A 17,702-nucleotide genomic window follows, 5' to 3' on the forward strand; every position below is an offset into this window, starting at 1 on the left:
TAGATGTCGTTCATGGCTTATAATTTGTTTATCGATTTTGGAAATATTTGAGAATATTTGGAAATATTTGGGAATTTTTGGGAATATTTGGGAATATTTGGGAATTTTTGGGAATATTTGGGAAGTAGAAGATTGAAGAAATGTATACGATAGAAAATACCTGCTGTAATGTCGCTGGATATTCCTAAGTCACTCGTGAACAGCTACTCTTAGCTTTCTTTTGAATTTCGACTGACAGAAATCAGCGCTATTTTTTCCGGGACTTTCTTATATACTTTCTTATATACCACCACTACATATAAGAAAGTTCCGAAAAAAATGGGGCTGATTTCGGTCAGTCGAAATTCAAAAGAATACCCTCTAAAACAAACTTCTGATGGATGTCAGTGGCATTTAGACACGATTCATAAAGCCTGGTTGATAACATAACAAAAAGAAGAAACCTAACATTTTGGCAGAATATATTCAAAAGAATCAATTTTTTGGAATTAATTCCTAAATATTCCCAAAAATACCCAAATATTTCCAAAAATTCCCAAAATTCCCAAATATTCTCAAATATTCCCAAAATTCCCAAATATGACTGAATTTTTTCTATACGTTATTTTAATGGTTGACCTTCCATTCCACATTACATCAACTGTTAAATTGGGATAATTGAAAATTATATCAAGAAAAAAATATTACCCTAAAAATTACAACCAAACATTTTGTGATACCTAACTATTATATTTGTAGAGAAAATTTCATTTACATTTACAACGTCAGATGTTGGTTTTTTTGTCAATTGAAAACTTGTTTCCTATTTGCCCCCTTTATGTGTTTTTTTAGTCATTATCAGAACTTCAATGAAATAAAACGAAGAACTAAGTGAAAAAAAAAATCGTTGTTTCCTATTCAATACCATAACATTATTGATAAAAATGTGAACCATCATGTCAATATAATATTGTAGGGTTGCAAACTACAATGAAATAACGAACTTTTTGAACTTTTATGTCGAACCTTTAACACATCTCAGATTTTACAAAAATTGGCGAAAACGGATAAATTTGGTTGACGGTAGCGTGAGCTAGGTCTCTTGGAGTGAGCTCATATCCAGCTACTCGGTCGTACAGTGAACGTGGTGTTTTTTGCCAATATCTTCAGTAAACTTTGACCGAATTTCATGATTTTTTTTTTGTTTGAATGGTATTGACGAATGCAAAGCGCTACTACTATTTCCAGTTACCTAACAAAATGGCTGCCGACGGCCATATTGGATTTTATTAAAAACAATATAAATCACGGTGCGCTTAAACGATGGCTAATTAAAAATGTAATGTAACTCAACTTTTATTGTAGATAAATGTTAGTCGATGTCCACTGATCATAAATCAGGGCAAGTGGTCTGAAAGTGGACGGTAACTTTTTGAAATATTTTGGAAAAACCATATTGTAACGGGTAAATCGTATCTCCTGCACAACAGTGTCACCATGCAGGTCGTCCCATACAGTTTATATTAAAGGCTGTTCAATTACCTTTCGAACGATACCACACTTTCTATATTTGTGTTTATAAGCATGATGTTAGAAGAATATTTTCATATGAGTAGCTACTTTAGTGCATTTATTCAATGTTGAGAGCTAAGATGGATATAAGTCGTGACTCTTTGATGTTAATTTCGTATTATAGGAACTATTCTTGACTTAAAATGGCCAAATATCACGAATTTAATTTAGTTTGGTTGATTGATTCAATGTTTGTCAATAATTTGCTTACCACAGCGAACACTTTTGAGCATCTAGGCAACCTCATGATGCTTAGAAGTGTCTTATTTTGTATCAGGTGAATTGTCCTGGATCTCAGCTTTACGACGACACCAGATTTGCTATGTGTTGTGCCACACCTGTGCTGTACAACTCGTTTTATATGCGAAAGTCGGTCTACTCGAAAGTACAGAGATCGTACACGTAGTTAAAGTAAAATTATTATGAAATGTGTGCATCTTAGAAATTGCGCAAAACTCGAAGTTTATGCAAAATACACTTAGGGCCGAGTAGCCTTTCACTTCTAGGGCCCTAACTCACGGCTCGATATTAATAAAAAACATAGCTAACGCCGACCCGTACGAAACACCTATTCGTATCAAAAGCCTTTAATGTGAAACTCTTCATTTCTCTTACTTCATTTTCTTCTCTGCTATATACAAATAAATTGCCGGAGGCAATATAGACAGCCCCGTACGAAGTCAACTTTCATAAATTCCTATTTTAACAGCTATATACCGCTATTTACCTCTATTTACCTATATTTCACTATAAATAAACATTTCACAGAGGAATATGCTATTGTATAGCTCTATATACCTGTATATAGCTCAATATAGTTATATATAGATGTCCACATATGTGATACCTGAAACCCCACACACATAACCAATTACCTCTCTGTTAACAAGAACTTTCTTAGTACCATTTTCCCCAATATATTTCACTTTTACTAAAATCCAATATGGCCGCCGGCAGCCATTTTGTTAGGAGACCGGAAATAGTACCGAGGCTTTACATTCGTTAATACCTTTCAAACAAAAAAAAATCATGAAATTCGGTCAAAATTTACTCGAGATATTGACAAAATACTCCACGTTCACTGTACGGCCGAGTAGCCAGATAAGAGCTCACTCCAAGAGACCTAGCTCACGCTCAGGAGAACATAATTTCATACCCTTTTTTTTCCCTGATTGGTACGGTCAATACCTATCTAATAAAGCTAAAACAGACGAAATATGTTCAAATGTGGCCGACCTACAAGCTAAAACTGCTTGCCGCCTGTGCCTGTTTCACACCAAGGGGTCTAACTCACGAGTCGGTCATCCGATTTCCATAAACTTTTGTCAATTGGTATTGTAAATACCTTTTATTTGACGTATCACTGACAAGTGTAGTGCTTAACACGTAGGGGATAATGCTCGAGCAGGCACTTTAGGCCCACCGGAAAGTGCTAACGGAGTCGAGGAATACCTCCAAATAAATTTCTAAAAATCAAAAGTCTCCGGTCTGGAGATATCGTCGAAAAACACTTAGGCACTTATTGGGCCCCAGCTCCGGAGAGATCGTTCCGAAATCACCCATCTTCGAACTTAGCCTGTCTTTTGACATTACCAAACGAGGAAAAAAATAATTTTAGAAATCGGATGTGTTTTACTCAAGTTAGAGAACGGACAGACAGACAGACAGACAGACAGACAGACGGACATTTTTTTTCACTGATTTGGCATCTGTAGACAACCACAATAGGTTTCCCCTTACTCAGGGTGTCCAATTCGACGTGTTACAAACGTATGCGTAAACCTATAAGACCCCAGTACTTCGTACGGGTCTAAAAATTCCTGGATCGGTATCGACGGTACCTTATCTTTTACCGTTTCATTTACATTTCCATCGTTTATTTTTTCCCCTTAAAACATCCCCTTAAAACACTTAGGCGGCCCTAACTCACGAAGGGCCGATCCGAATATGCCCATCGAAGATCCCGAAGCAATCAGAGAAGTTCTCCATTTCCCTTCTCAGTACTCACTTTATACAATCCAAGACAAAGTCCTATCTTCTTCTAAAATATTTACACAATAATATCACATTTCTATTAAATCACCAAACACTTGGTCTGGCAGTTGCATTACCTCCTGTTTAAAGCGTGGAAATGGTAAAATGGGATCGACATGTCAGTGCAGCTTGATTGAACGCTCGACAAGCATTGTTGAATTTCATCCATATTCGGTTAATGAATATTTTATTCTAATAAAATACGGATTCCTCAGCGTACTCAATCCCGTGTTAATGTTCAATTGATTGAATAAATATGACCAGTCGATCCGACCTGATATAAGCTGATGCATCCACAGCACCGCTGAATCCTGATGCATCCTTAGTTCAGCGCATCGTTCTTGATACGGGCGTAACACGTAATTGTTTTCCTGTCTGTTTATGTTGTCTTTATCTCCCCCCAAAGGTTTACAAATGCCCCATAGACTGTAAATTAAACCTAATAGCCTAACTTCGTACAGGGCTAACAACATTTCTTAAACAGGTAAAACTCTCACTGTTAATAGAGCGGGCACTTTCATTTAACCCTTATTATAATCTCTCCGGAAATAGGAAAGGAAATTTCTATTGACTTCAGGTTATATTTCTCTAGTATAACACCACGTAAAGAAATTGTAAAACAAAAATTTGCATAATCATTCATGGACACATTTTATAATTGAATTAATAAAAGACGAAGGAAACGAATAAATCACTCCTATGATGTGTACATAGAGTCAAAGGAATCACTTTTATTCCGAACAAGCCGTGTCGTCGTTTAAAGCCCACATACAGATTTATTCTCGTTCCCTTCATTCTAAACTCAATGTTTTTCGAAACGAAAATTAAAATAATTTTTAGCCCAGTACGAAGTTCGAGGCTCATAGAACGGCTATGTCGTTTGAAACATGTGGAGCTCGAAGCAGATGGTAAGGACAAAAGTAGTCTGTCTATCCATCCGTTGCACACGATACTTGAGAACTGATAGATGTTGACAGCCGTGAGATCCCAGTTGAAAATGAGAAAAATCGGTGGAGTATGTTCGGAGATATGGTGGAAACATTTTGGTCAAGGTTTTTCGCATTTGGAATCATTGAGGTGGTACGTTGATTCCCAATGTTGCACCACTCCTCAATGAGGAGTCCTCATAGTCCACCATCTTCCCAGTTCGAGATCTTTCGGATTTTGAAGGATTTCTGAGTGTTTCTGAGTGTTTCTGAGTGTCTCAAAATTCTACATGTTCCACCACTCACCCAGTTCTAGAATTCTTGGAATTTGAACGATTTGTGAGGGTTTTTTTTGGGTTCTCTTCTGAATTTTTGAGATTGTTGAGGTGATGGGATGTTGCATCCCAAAATTCCAGCACCCCACATGTTCCATCATTTACCAAGTTCAAAAACTCGACAGATTTAAATGATTTTGGGTTCCTTTATATAACTTTAGGATTATTGAAGTGGCACTGAATTAACTCTTAAAATACTACCACCACACAAGATCCACCAGTTCTAGAATTCGAGGAATTTGAAAGACATGTAAGACATGATAGGATGTTACTTCCCAAAATTCCAGCACCCCACATATTCCACCATTTAATCAGTTCTAGAATTCTCGGAATTTGAAAGATATGTGAGGTTTTTTTGGGTTACCTTCTAGACTTTCGAGATTGTTGACGTGGTATTATGTTGATTCTCAAAATGCAAGCAGTCATAATAACCCATTATCACAAATATGTGGTCGTGAGAAGTTTTCGCTAAATTTGGTTTTATACGAAACGTACTTCGTACGGGCGTTAGCGGCTCTAAGCATTTCTTTCGCACTTGGGCTACGAGGGCAGTAGAGTCAAGTACGCTACAGAGATACGGACGCACTACGTAAGCAATAGGTATACGGGGTCGTACGGGGGCTAACGTCACTGCATCTGCTGCGTTCTCTAATTATTACTTTTTTTCAATTTCTTTACCGTTCCAAATACCTATCCATTCACTTCGAAGCAAAGAAAAAAAAATTTTGGGTAACATGTAATTTCAACACCGCACGTTCGAATCCATCAGCCTCAGTGTGTACACAATTGTTGTACACATTATAAATAATAAATTGTATTCGCTTCTCAATACAAGGTGCGTGGCCAATAATCGATTGATATGCAAATTATTTTTTGGATATTTGCGAGAAACAAGCCCGGAAGAAATAAAAGAATTTATTAAGAGAATTGAATAACGAGCGCTCGCGCATAATATTCGAAGAAACGAAGAGAAAAAATAAAATAAAAAAAAACAAAAATTCAGCCGCGTTTATTAGTCAGTATGACATTACCTGCTGGTTTTCTGGGGACACATGTAAATATTAATTAATGTTTTCGTTCCATTCTCTGTGTGTATGTATGCAACAATTTCGATCTGACGATCGACAGCAGTTCAACAGAAATAAATTCACCGGAAATTTATTGGTAGATAATTAAATTCCATTCAATTCTTATTTTTTCTGTTCTAATTGGCAGGAAGACTGTGTCGGTTTGTGTAATTGGAAATACGTTTTTCATGAATCGTGCGTTTCACAACACTAATGTCAAAGTGGGAATGTGCAGTTTCATACTCTCTCGTGTGAAACATTTCAAAGGTTATCACATCTGAATGTAAATAGCAGTGTAAACGGTGATCAAATCGGACGACTGAGATTTAAACAATAATTTCATTCATTACATCCTTAGAGTAATCATACCACTCAGACTAGTGACCTCCGTTAGTTCTCGAGGTCGAAACAGCTTTTCTTTCTTCTTTTTTGTCACTTTACGTGATGTGCGGGCAATGGAAGAGCTATAGCTCTGTTTTTCGTTCCGAAGGATAGTTCTTTATGATTTAATAAATGTGAAAAGGAGTCCTGTTTTCGTTTGTATACAGATGTCCGGTTCTTGCAATTTGCGCCCCTGAGCTTTTCGTCTCAGGTTAAGGAAAATTGGTATACAAGAATACATAAAGGCGTTCGAAGTAAATATTATTTTGTCTGAACCCGTGGCTTTGGCGCTGGAGCTCTCGACTCATAATCGAGGGGTCCCGTGTCCAAATCCGTGGCTGGGAAAGATGATTTCTCCTTCATTCGCTTTCTATGTAATGCTTACTCGTAGATATCCTAATAGTCCATTGCCAATTCGCAACGTTAAAAATGTCGAAAGTCCTATACCACTGGTCAGAGTATGATTACTCTAAGATTACATCAAATAATGACCTGTCAATTTCGCATCGGCAAATTTTCAATTTTGCTAACGTGAAATTCCAATAAAGCACCAGACCAAAATTTGAAATTTGAAGTGAAAGCCTCGCATACTGGACCTTTAGTAAAGGTCCTTTGCATATATGCGAGATTTCAAGCATTGAATCGCAAGATTTGATAAATTTTTATTCATAAATTCTTACTGTCACACAAGCTACATCACAATATTTACACTACTTCGGAAGTGTTTACATCAAATTCTTGTTAGCTTATAACATTGTACAACACAACGCATCGTTCATTATCTATTAGTTTTTGTACACACATGGTGAAACAAGAATTTTCACAAAATTTCTGTCATTAGCTTTCGATTTCCGTTTCGATTTTTTTCCTCTTCCTAGAATCACTTCTTCTTCTTTTTCAGCCTGTTTCTATCCACTGCTGGATGTAGGCCTCTCCAACTTCTTTCCATTTCGTACGATCCATTGCCATTTGCTGCCAGTTTGTACCTGCAATATTCTTAATTCCGTTTGTCCATCTCTCTGGTGGTCTACCTATAGCTCGTCTTTTATATGGTCGCCAGTTCATGATCTTTTTGGTCCAACGTTCGTCTGTCCTTCTTGCAATATGTCCCGCCCAGCTCCATTTCAGAGATGCTATTCTTTCCATGACATCAACGACCCTGGTTTGTTGTCGAATTCATTGATTCGTCATTTTGTCTCTGAGTGTTATTCCAAGCATACTCCGTTCCATGGCTCTTTGTGTCACTCTCAATTTATCTTCGGATGCTTTCGTTAAAGTTAACGTTTCCGCTCCATAAGTGAGCACTGGAAGGACACAAATGTCGAAAACTTTGCGTTTCAGACTATTATTCATTTTGCTTTTGAAAATTAGTCTGAGTTTTCCGAACGCTGCCCATGCAAGACCAATCCTACGTCTTATTTCTGCAGTTTGGTTGTCCAGACCTAACTTCAGTTTATGTCCTAGATATACGTAGCTGCCGATTCGTTCAATGACAGTGTCACCAATTTTGATTTCTCTATCGCCCCCGATGTTGGTCATGACTTTTGTTTTCGATAAGTTCATCTTGAGGCCAACTTTGCTTGCCTCTTCACTTAACTGTTGTAGCATAAGCTGAGCCTGACCTAGATTCGCTGCTATCGGTACAATGTCATCAGCGAAGCGGAGATTGCTCAGGTACTCTCCATTTATCTTTATTCCCATTTTACTCCAGTTTAACTTCTTAAAAACACTCTGCAGAATCGCCGTGAATAATTTCGGTGAAATGGTGTCACCCTGCCTTACACGTCCGAATTTTTTCTATATTTATCCTACTCACAACACACCTATAACACTCAAGTTGCATTTTTGTACTTGTGCTTTGAAATGACGTCCACTTTTAGGGCGAAGGAAGATGTAATGTTCTATGCTAGTAAGAGAATATAATAGGACAGTAGTGAATAAGTGTAAAAGCCCTAAAATTTCGAAAAAAAAGTCGACGTCATTCATGGATGGCCCCAAACCATATTGTTATGGAAACCTATTGACTAACCCTTTCAATTACTCTTAATGTGCCACATTTAATCCGCAGGTATCCCGGTTATTCCGCTGAAAAACCCGACAAATCGTCCATATAATTCAGAAGCAAAAAAATTCTGTTCGCACTGAAAGACATGCAAATTTTCCGTAAATCGACTTGAAGGAAATATAATTTTGTTCTCTCATAAAATTACATTTTGTTGTAAATCCCTGAAAATTCAATTTTCATTTTTATAATTTCCACCACGATCAGAATACGATTATAAATTTTTTTTGTGAAATACAAATTTACATTTGCAATTTGAAAATGATTTCGCTGCCAAATCAAAATCAGTCCAGTGTTTGGAAAGCGCGAAGACGAAAATTGAAAAATAAGAAGGAAGAAGAAGGAAAAAAATATCCAGTAGGTGAAGGTGTATAATTTGGAATTCTTTATCCATATTTCTTTGTATGTTCGTTATAAAAAAAAAAAATTCTCAAATAAAAAAAGATATTAAGAAGAAGCTGGTAAAGACGTGTGACCCGTACATAAACGTTTAATTTTTATACGTCAACTAAGCTCATACGCACGCGTAGGGTCTTAGTGTCATAAGTATGCACAGCTGCTGTGGAGCGTTTACCTACTACGTAAATTCTTTACAACCTTTTTTTTGACTAATGGTTAGTTATAGTAACTAGAACTGGTACAATAATTATCAGAAACCGTAAACCGTATTGGAATTAAATTAAATTTGAAAATAAAAAATTGGTTCACGAGTGGGGACCGAACCCACAATCTTCAACTTGCCGGGCTGATGCTCTAACCATTGAGCTACCGTGGTCATCTTCTTCTTCAAACCTAATTTTGAACCGTTCTTTCAAATACTATGTCACAGCTCATATCGTGTGTTACATGAAAGCTGATCAATTGTCGAACTTTCTTCAACACAACACATACCAACATGTAACGCTGTCGTTTTCCGTGTAGGAGACAGTAAATACAGGGATATGAATTCATCGAAACGACACGACAAGAATAACGGAAAAACATAAAAAATTTGGACAATTTTGTGAAAATTTCACGTTCATGATAACCGGAAATCAGCAGACGTTACTTAAAACAGACAAGGTATTGAAAACGTTTTTGGTCGAAATTCTCTTTGTTATAGTTTCGTTAAGCTTCAAAGAACAATGAAAAATTTTGGTCGAAACACGTTTGCGAGCCTAGTGTGCTTCCAGCATAACATGTTTTTGAAAAGAGTTAACGTCGCTAAAAAAAGACATTTTCCAGTTGTAAACGGAACATTTCCTAGCTAATAGAACTCAGTACTTCGTACGGGGCAAAAATGGAGAAGGAAAAAACGACATAAAAACTTTTTTTTTCTATATATTTATACATACACGATGAACTTACACAAATTTTAAATCCACACACAAAAAAATTTAATGTGAGAGGGTGTTGAATCCGGGATTTCACTTCCACCCTCTCTTTGTATTATTTTTTTCACCCTCTGATTTATACACGAAAATGTATTTTTCGAGGTGGGATTCGAGAGAATATTCTTTTTTTTAAGTTATGTTCAATGGCAGATATACCGAAAAAAAAGTATAAAAAATGGCGTCGTCAAGTGTATTGGGAAATATACATCAAATCTACCACGCCACGATACATATAAAAGGAAGAAAGAAATAAGGTAGAGGATTTTACGGGTGAATAGCATCTCATCCACATTTTAGTCATCTCCTTACTCAGTCTTTGATATATATCTCTATAAATACCACGTTCATATATCTATGCTATATCGCGGCAAAGGAATGAACTGAATGACATAAATAATCTATAATTTAGAATTGAGTTATGTGATCAATGTCATTGATAATAAACTTCGTTAAAAGTTTTTAGTTCTTGTTTGCTACAAATATAATATTTGGAAAAAAAAAGATGTTAATCGCATATACACTTTCATCGTCAAGTTTTGATGTTTTACGCATTACTCAAAATTAGTTATATAAGTTTGCAAAGTCTTTGCGATAATAATGAAAGGCTCGCACGCATCCTGATATTAAGGCGAGTACACAGTTCCTTAAAAATGACTAAAAGAAACATACAGTCGACTGCTAGTGGATAGAAACAGGCTGAAAAAGAAGAAGAAGAGAAGACTGCTAGTGGTACTTGAAAAAGGTGTGGAATTACAGATTTTCAGTTTTGAGTCTTAAATCATGCTTCTCCATAGGTATTAGGGGAACCTCACCAACGAAAAAAAAACGTCGATTTTTAAGTATTTTTCTTTTTAAGAGATGGGCTGATGGTAGACTAAATACCCTAGCGTCCGCAGCGCTTTGCGGTGGAATGAAGAATGTCTAAGAAATCATCAGAGAGTCGTTTTTAACAATGTTATGTGAGAGAAGAGTAGGTTGTCTCATTCACGTAGTGCCTCTCTTCGTTCATGTAGACGTAACTGGGGGAGTCTTCTATTACCTTCAGTGTATTTCATTATACTACTTTACATGGTTATTACAAATAACCCATGGAACACTGAACGGCGAAAATTTCTCAAGCACCTCAAAGGTTTGTTAAAATTTCTAAGAAGGATTCTCAAAAATAGCAAAGTATATAAACACTGAAGGTACCGCAAACCCTCAGGGAATAGCAAGAAATACGGATCCCGACTTTCGGGTGAATAGAAGATTTATAATGTTGCATCTGTGATATTTGGTGTAATAATGTTGTCAGAACTGAGTTGATCAGTATAGAATTTTCTGTGTTGATTATTGAGATGCAGCCTAACAAAGTGAATTTTACTCCATTTTACTTGTGTCCAACGTTATGAAAATTATTTTCACCCGAAAGTAGGGATTCGCTTGTTTTTGCGGATCTGCGCTACATTCAGTGTTTATATACTTTGAAAAATAGTCCCTGTCGTTGATTCGTATTTAGTTCTCATAGTTGGCATACATCCAATAGACTCTCGCGTTTGCTTTGGTTCGTGCGAGTCGAATAAATAGATCGATTATTATCACAACCAGGGTAAATGTCTGTCTAAATATTCCTTTTTTTCATGTCTACTTTAAAATACAAACCTTGGTAGTACTCCATCATTATTAGATTATCTTGTTACAAGTAAAAAACTTTATCAAATTCATAAATTATTTCCGCTAATTGATCCCAAAAAAACCAACTACGAAACAACAACTTTCGTCAGTTATACAATAAAAAAAGTACAAATTCCATAAATTAAACCCGCAATTAACGCATTCATTTGTCATTTCAACAAGTTTTCCTGTTTATGTTATTTTCATCGACAATGGATAAAACAACGGAATTAACTTTATGTAAACGATACTTGAAAACCAGTTTTACAATAGATTTGTATCGCTGTTACCTTCTTTGAACGGACACGCAATGATTATTATACAATGATAGACATGTCTGTAGACAATTCTATTATTTTAATGTTTGTCCCACGCGAAAATTGATTCTTACATATCAATTAGGCCCCTGCGAAAATGGTCGACGGGCCTTGTGAAAAATGTCTTCAAACAGCGGCCGAAGGGCTTTTTTGAGCCAGTTCGGCACTGTAGGATATAGATGTCAGACGTTGGAATACACATATCCGAAGTAAGGCAGAAATGAAGCTGGTTCATACATACTGGACGTATGTCGACGAAATTTTTTTATCAGTGTTAAAAGAGCGAAGAAACAGGGGGAAACCAGTTAATTTAAATGATCGCGATGGGTGATGTCAAATGTACCACACGGTGGGGCTGAACGAACTTTAAATAAAAGTGTAAGTTAACACGTTGCCGGTTATTGTGACTTGTCAACTTTAGGCGCACCGGAAAGTGCTAAGGGAGTCGAGGAATACCTCCAAATAAATTTCTAAAAATTAAAAATTTGAGTTTTGATTTTTAGAAATTTATTTGGAGGTATTCCTCGACTCCCTTAGCACTTTCCGGAGTGCCTAAAGTGCCTGCTCGAGCATTTTCCCCTACGTGTTAACATCACGGGTTTTTTCATAAGTGAGTTGGGGGAGGGAAGTGCTATTCAAGTAAACAAGTTTTAGCAAAATCCCGTGAGTTGTTTCTGAGAACCACCATCGGCGCCAGCCAGGGCTTGTGAAACACTGAGGACTTAAGACTGACATTGGAATTGATAGAGGGACAAATTCTAAGACTTACAGTGTAAAAATTATTATTGCTCTCGACATTTTCTTCATAGAGCAACAGCAGCTGAAAGTCAAAATTTCATCATATTGAAAGACTGCTGTTGCTCTATGAAGAAAATGTCGAGAGCAATAATTTTTACAATATAAATCTTAGAATTTGTCCCTCTATCAATTCCAATGTCAGTCTTAATTCCTGAGTGTTTCACAAGCCCTGGCTGTCTCTGATGCTGGTTCTCAGAAACAGCTCAGGGGATTTTACTAAAACTTGTTTACTTGAATATCACTTCCCCGCCCCAACTCACTTATGAAAAAACCCGGGATGTTAACTTACATTTTTATTTAAAGTTAGTTCAGCCCCACCGTGCCACTCTCTTTTAACACTGTATAGCCAATATCAGTTGAATATAACTGGTGTCGGTGTTACTGTCGAAAATTCATGAATTAAAACCAAAATTCAATGACACTCAAAAAGGTCTCTCCGTTTTCATTCCTTTTACTTGATATATGCGAATAAATAATAGTGAGAGCCACCTTGTTATATAGTGTAAAAAGAGAGAAAAAACAGGGGAAAAATCTGTCATTTTAACTGAGCTCGATGGGTAATACGTCAATTTTTCAATTTTTCAATTTTCATTTATTTCTACTCTAATTTTGACGTGTGTCAGCTGTCTAAGATTCACGAATGAATAAAAAACATTGAGTGTTTTGTTGAGCAACATTGAGCACGCACTTGAAGCATGAGTGAAACTCTAAATACAAATAGAGTACTAAAACTGAACAGTGTATCATGCAAATGTAAAAAAAACGTGAAGACATTTTCGCATAAAATAGAGTACTTTCTGCAGCTGACCACTATGATCACTCATGATTGAAGTGCATTGGTGTAAGTGCAGTTTGAACTTTAGACACAAAATAGTTATTCATGGATTTGCTTTTGGCGGTAGATTTCAGGCAATTTCGCGGGTTGTAGGCCGAACGAAGCGAGAAAGTGCCTGCAATCAACCGTCCACAACAGATACGTATACAACTTTTCATGTAAGAAAATTTCTACAGAACCCCCGTTTTCGGTCCCGATACATGAAAAATCTATGTTTTCAGTTTTTGATCGCCTCCTTAGTAGCCATCCAAGCGACGAAAAATCTTTTTGAAAGTGGTCAACTGAAAGTGCGTTCGATTTCGGTAGGCTGTTTTTCAAAAGAGTCCTTCAGTAGTAGAAAATTCTATGCTTGGCACGGTTGGTGCTTTGGGGATGTGCATAAAAAAGCTTAAATTTTGTACACACAAAAGTTAATTAGATTAAAACAGTCGGTGCTTCATAATATGCAATGCTAATGAGGATTACGAATTTTTTAATTAATTTTTTTTTGTACAATTTAAAATTGCACATACCATCATTCAAATTTAACTTTTGTTTTCATATTTAATTAAAATGAGTAATGGCATGGCAGCAAAAACGTAAGTGGGATTTCATTTCGTGTTAAATAAAATTGCCATCGAAATATTTCTCTCTCTTTTTTTTTGTTAACTTTTATTAATTCAGGTGGATTATTAAAACAAACATGCATCGTTAACTACATAAGTGGACAAAAATAAAATAAATAAAATGAAACGAAAAGGCAAATTCGTTAGAGGGATAATTATATAATGTTGAAATTAAAAAGATGGAAAGAATGGAAATAAATGACAAGATTTCTTGCTGTAGCAAAATCCAATTTTTTAGCCCTAAAGGAAAAATGTCATTCCACAACACTTCGCAATTGTTTTGCATTTTCCCTTAGTACACACAGAAATTATCTTGTTTTGCATTGTACTTTTTCCATCCCAGCGAGAGAAAAAAAACGGGAATGGAAAGAAATTCTTCAACAAAAACATTCCTGATCTCAAAACAAGTTTTTGGCAGTGATGTACGCCGATTGCGCCACCTGATTTTCGGCAGAAATGTAGAGCTGTTATCTCACATACTCCGTTTAGGGGCCATTCAGATCTGAGTTTTGCAGATGACTTGGATCTCACCAGTCATACATATGTTGGCGTAGAAGCCACTTTCCCAAATCTGAGAATCCAAGCGGAAAGAATGGGTTTGATGATCAACAAATCAAAAACCAAGTACATGAAAGCCGAGCTCATTACGGTTGCCAATCAAAAAGGGGACGTGACAGGCATTGAAGAGTAAAACAATCGAGGTAGTTAATGAATTCATCTATCTTGGAGCGCTGATTCGTTCGGATGGCAATAATACACCTGAAGACGAATCATGGCAGGAAGTAGCTGCTTTTATGGTCAAATCAAACATCTACGCTCAAAGTTGATATCGAAGAAAACGAAGTGACAAGCTTTCAAAACGCTCAATCGTCCAGCTCCGAGGAGACGATACGACTTTGAATCGAAAATTGATTTTGGCGAACTGGATATAGTGGCAGTGGTGAAAGTCCAACTGTTGAGGGGGCAGGAGAGGTTGGCGAAGCTCAGCGAACGACCGGACATGCTGGAACCGGACGCTATGCCGCCGGTAAAATAAGTAAAGTGCATTTGTTTTCTGGCTCAACCGGCCCCAAAGACGTCAATATTCATGTCAATTTTTCGTTTTGTTGTTGGCGTATCAGTTTTCTTTGGATTGTCATTTACATTGACGAGAAGAATTCGTAACGATAGGTTTTTGCCTTATCGATTGGCAACTCGCCTCTCGTTTTTTTTAAGAAGAATAGGCGATGTGAGAACAAAATTCATTGGTTTCTTGCGTAGAATAGAGTTACGGGCTTAGTTTTCTGAGTTACGGGCTTCGTGCGAACTTTGCGTGGACACACTTAGCCGCCTAACGGTGTGCAACGGCATACAGTTCTCAGAAAAAAATTCGTGGCAACATTTCCACTTCATGCCAAAAGCACAGGAGATAAAAAAAACAGACGAAAAATTCTTAAAATATTTTCGTATTTTTTCAAGCGAAATGTAATAATATTGTTTGACGTCTTCGTTTCAGCTGTACATAATATGACTCTGAATATATCCTTTGGAGTTTTACCATTGTAATTTTTGATCAAAGGAGTCGCATTCTTTCTATTTTTTCTGTTTTTAATATTGTATGCAAAAAGGCAGATGATTTTTTTCCTTCTTTTATTTTTGAAAGGAATGGATTCATCTAACGCACTTTTGTCTTAGGAAAAATCATTTTCATTATTATACAATACAAATGTGTATACGAGTTTTGGGCACCAAAACGATGCGGACGCACAAACAATATATATAGAGAAATAAAATTAAAATTCGAGAGAGAAACGGAATCGTCAAAAGTTTAAACATCAAAGAAAAACACATATAGATAAACTTGTGCAGACGATATATTTGTCTGGATTTGATTATTTTTTTATTTAAATTAAATAAGGTACAATAAGACGAATAAGGCCTATAATGTGTTAGCTTTCCTTTTTCAATTGTTTTCATTGTAATTTTTAGTCCCGTATGAAATTAGTGCTATTAAGACCGTTACATTTGAATACTGATTTCTGATAAAAGTTATGAATAAGTGCCTTTCTTATATTCGAAATTTTTTTCGGAGATGCTCGATTCATAAACCAAATCTTTTGGTCTTATTTGGTGAATACCTCCTAGATAACTAACCATTCTCCACATCACAACATCATGGAATTTCTCATATAGGAAGGATGCATATAAAATACGTGAATACAATGTATCTCTACGAGAAAAGTGTGACGTAGTACAATTTCTAAAATGAATGATATCGCTAGAGTTGACGCTTTCAGCTTCGTTACTAGAGATGAGCGGGCCGACGTTTCGTTACGCAAAAATTAAATTTTACACCCAATTAGTTCAAACAAGCTGGCTTAGTTTTCCTCATCATCTGCCAAATGATTTTTACCAAAAACAAATTGACTGAAAAAAAAAAATACCAAAAAAATCTGCGTCGCAAAGTGGCAGATGTTCAGGAACAGATCTACAAGAAAATTTATCTGCCACATGCACTTTGCCAACCTCTTATTCCCAGCGCCCGAAGATCTGATTCGACGCCATCTATCCAGCACATTTTAGGGCGTCCTACTCCTCTTCGATCGGGTTATGGAAGCATTTTGGTAACAGACGCATTAGAGTGTTGTAGACGTATTAGGGTTGCGGGCGTATCAGGGCTACGGAATTATGAATTGTTCGTCATCAATATGTATCAACTTTGTATGTTAACATTAATCAGACCCCTGGCGCACGGTTTGTTCAATATTGATCGAAGTAAACATCTTGACAAGATTTGTCTTTCGCATTACATTTTTGCATTCGGCGCGGGCAGCAACTCCCGCACAGGGTTGAATTTCTTTACTTTCGTCCCTTGTGATCCAAATAACTATTGCAAATCAATTGAGATTTACTCAAGTTATCAAAAGCGACAAAAGCGTTACGTACATACATTTAACATTTTTTTATAACATTTCCATACATTTTCAATCATAGTACTTATAAAGAACTTATAGAAACGTGCCTTCCTAACAAGCATTAAAAACTACCTAGAAAAACCGTTCGCCAACGATATCAACTTTAATGTTTCTATCAGTCAGAGAGTATGGTTTCAATTTTACATGCGACCGGACGAAAATGAGGGTAATTTTTCTCGTTTTTCCTTACCACTAGAACTACGATAATGATAATTTTTGTTCGTGGTTGGTATAAAAAAATGAGCTCGCACACTCGCGATATTTTTCATAAAACAATAAAATTTTACAATTAGGGCTTGAACCCCTCCTGAAATAGGGGTCTGGCTACGGTCCTGAGCCAAGGATTTAGACTGTTAGCGAGGTCATGCAGATCACCCACAAAATTTAACACAGTGCCGTAGCCAGACTCTAAAGTCAGGAGTGGCGTTAAGGGGGGCGCTAGAACAAAAAATAACACAAAAATAAGTTTTGTTTACGAAAAATTAAAAAAATGAAGCCTCCAGGGGGGCGTCGCCCCTACTGCTCCCCAACTGGATACGGCCCTGATTTAACATTTACATAATAAGGATTCTCAAATTTCACAACTTCATAGTAGGTAAATTCTGTTTTGTGTGTTCCCGCGTATTTGCGTGACCTCCTTAAGAGTCTATAGCCTTGACATTAGCTAGCAATTCTCTGATGATCACTCGTAAATTGAACTAATAAATTTAAAGGTGACTAATTGTTCGAGTTTACATCGATTGGCCCACACCAACTCTTATAATGTCTACCAGATTCGAAAATGATAATTACCTCATCCGCTTTAAGAAGT

The sequence above is a fragment of the Bradysia coprophila genome, unplaced genomic scaffold, assembly GCF_014529535.1.
Source record: "Bradysia coprophila strain Holo2 unplaced genomic scaffold, BU_Bcop_v1 contig_333, whole genome shotgun sequence".
Classification (NCBI taxonomy): domain Eukaryota; kingdom Metazoa; phylum Arthropoda; class Insecta; order Diptera; family Sciaridae; genus Bradysia; species Bradysia coprophila.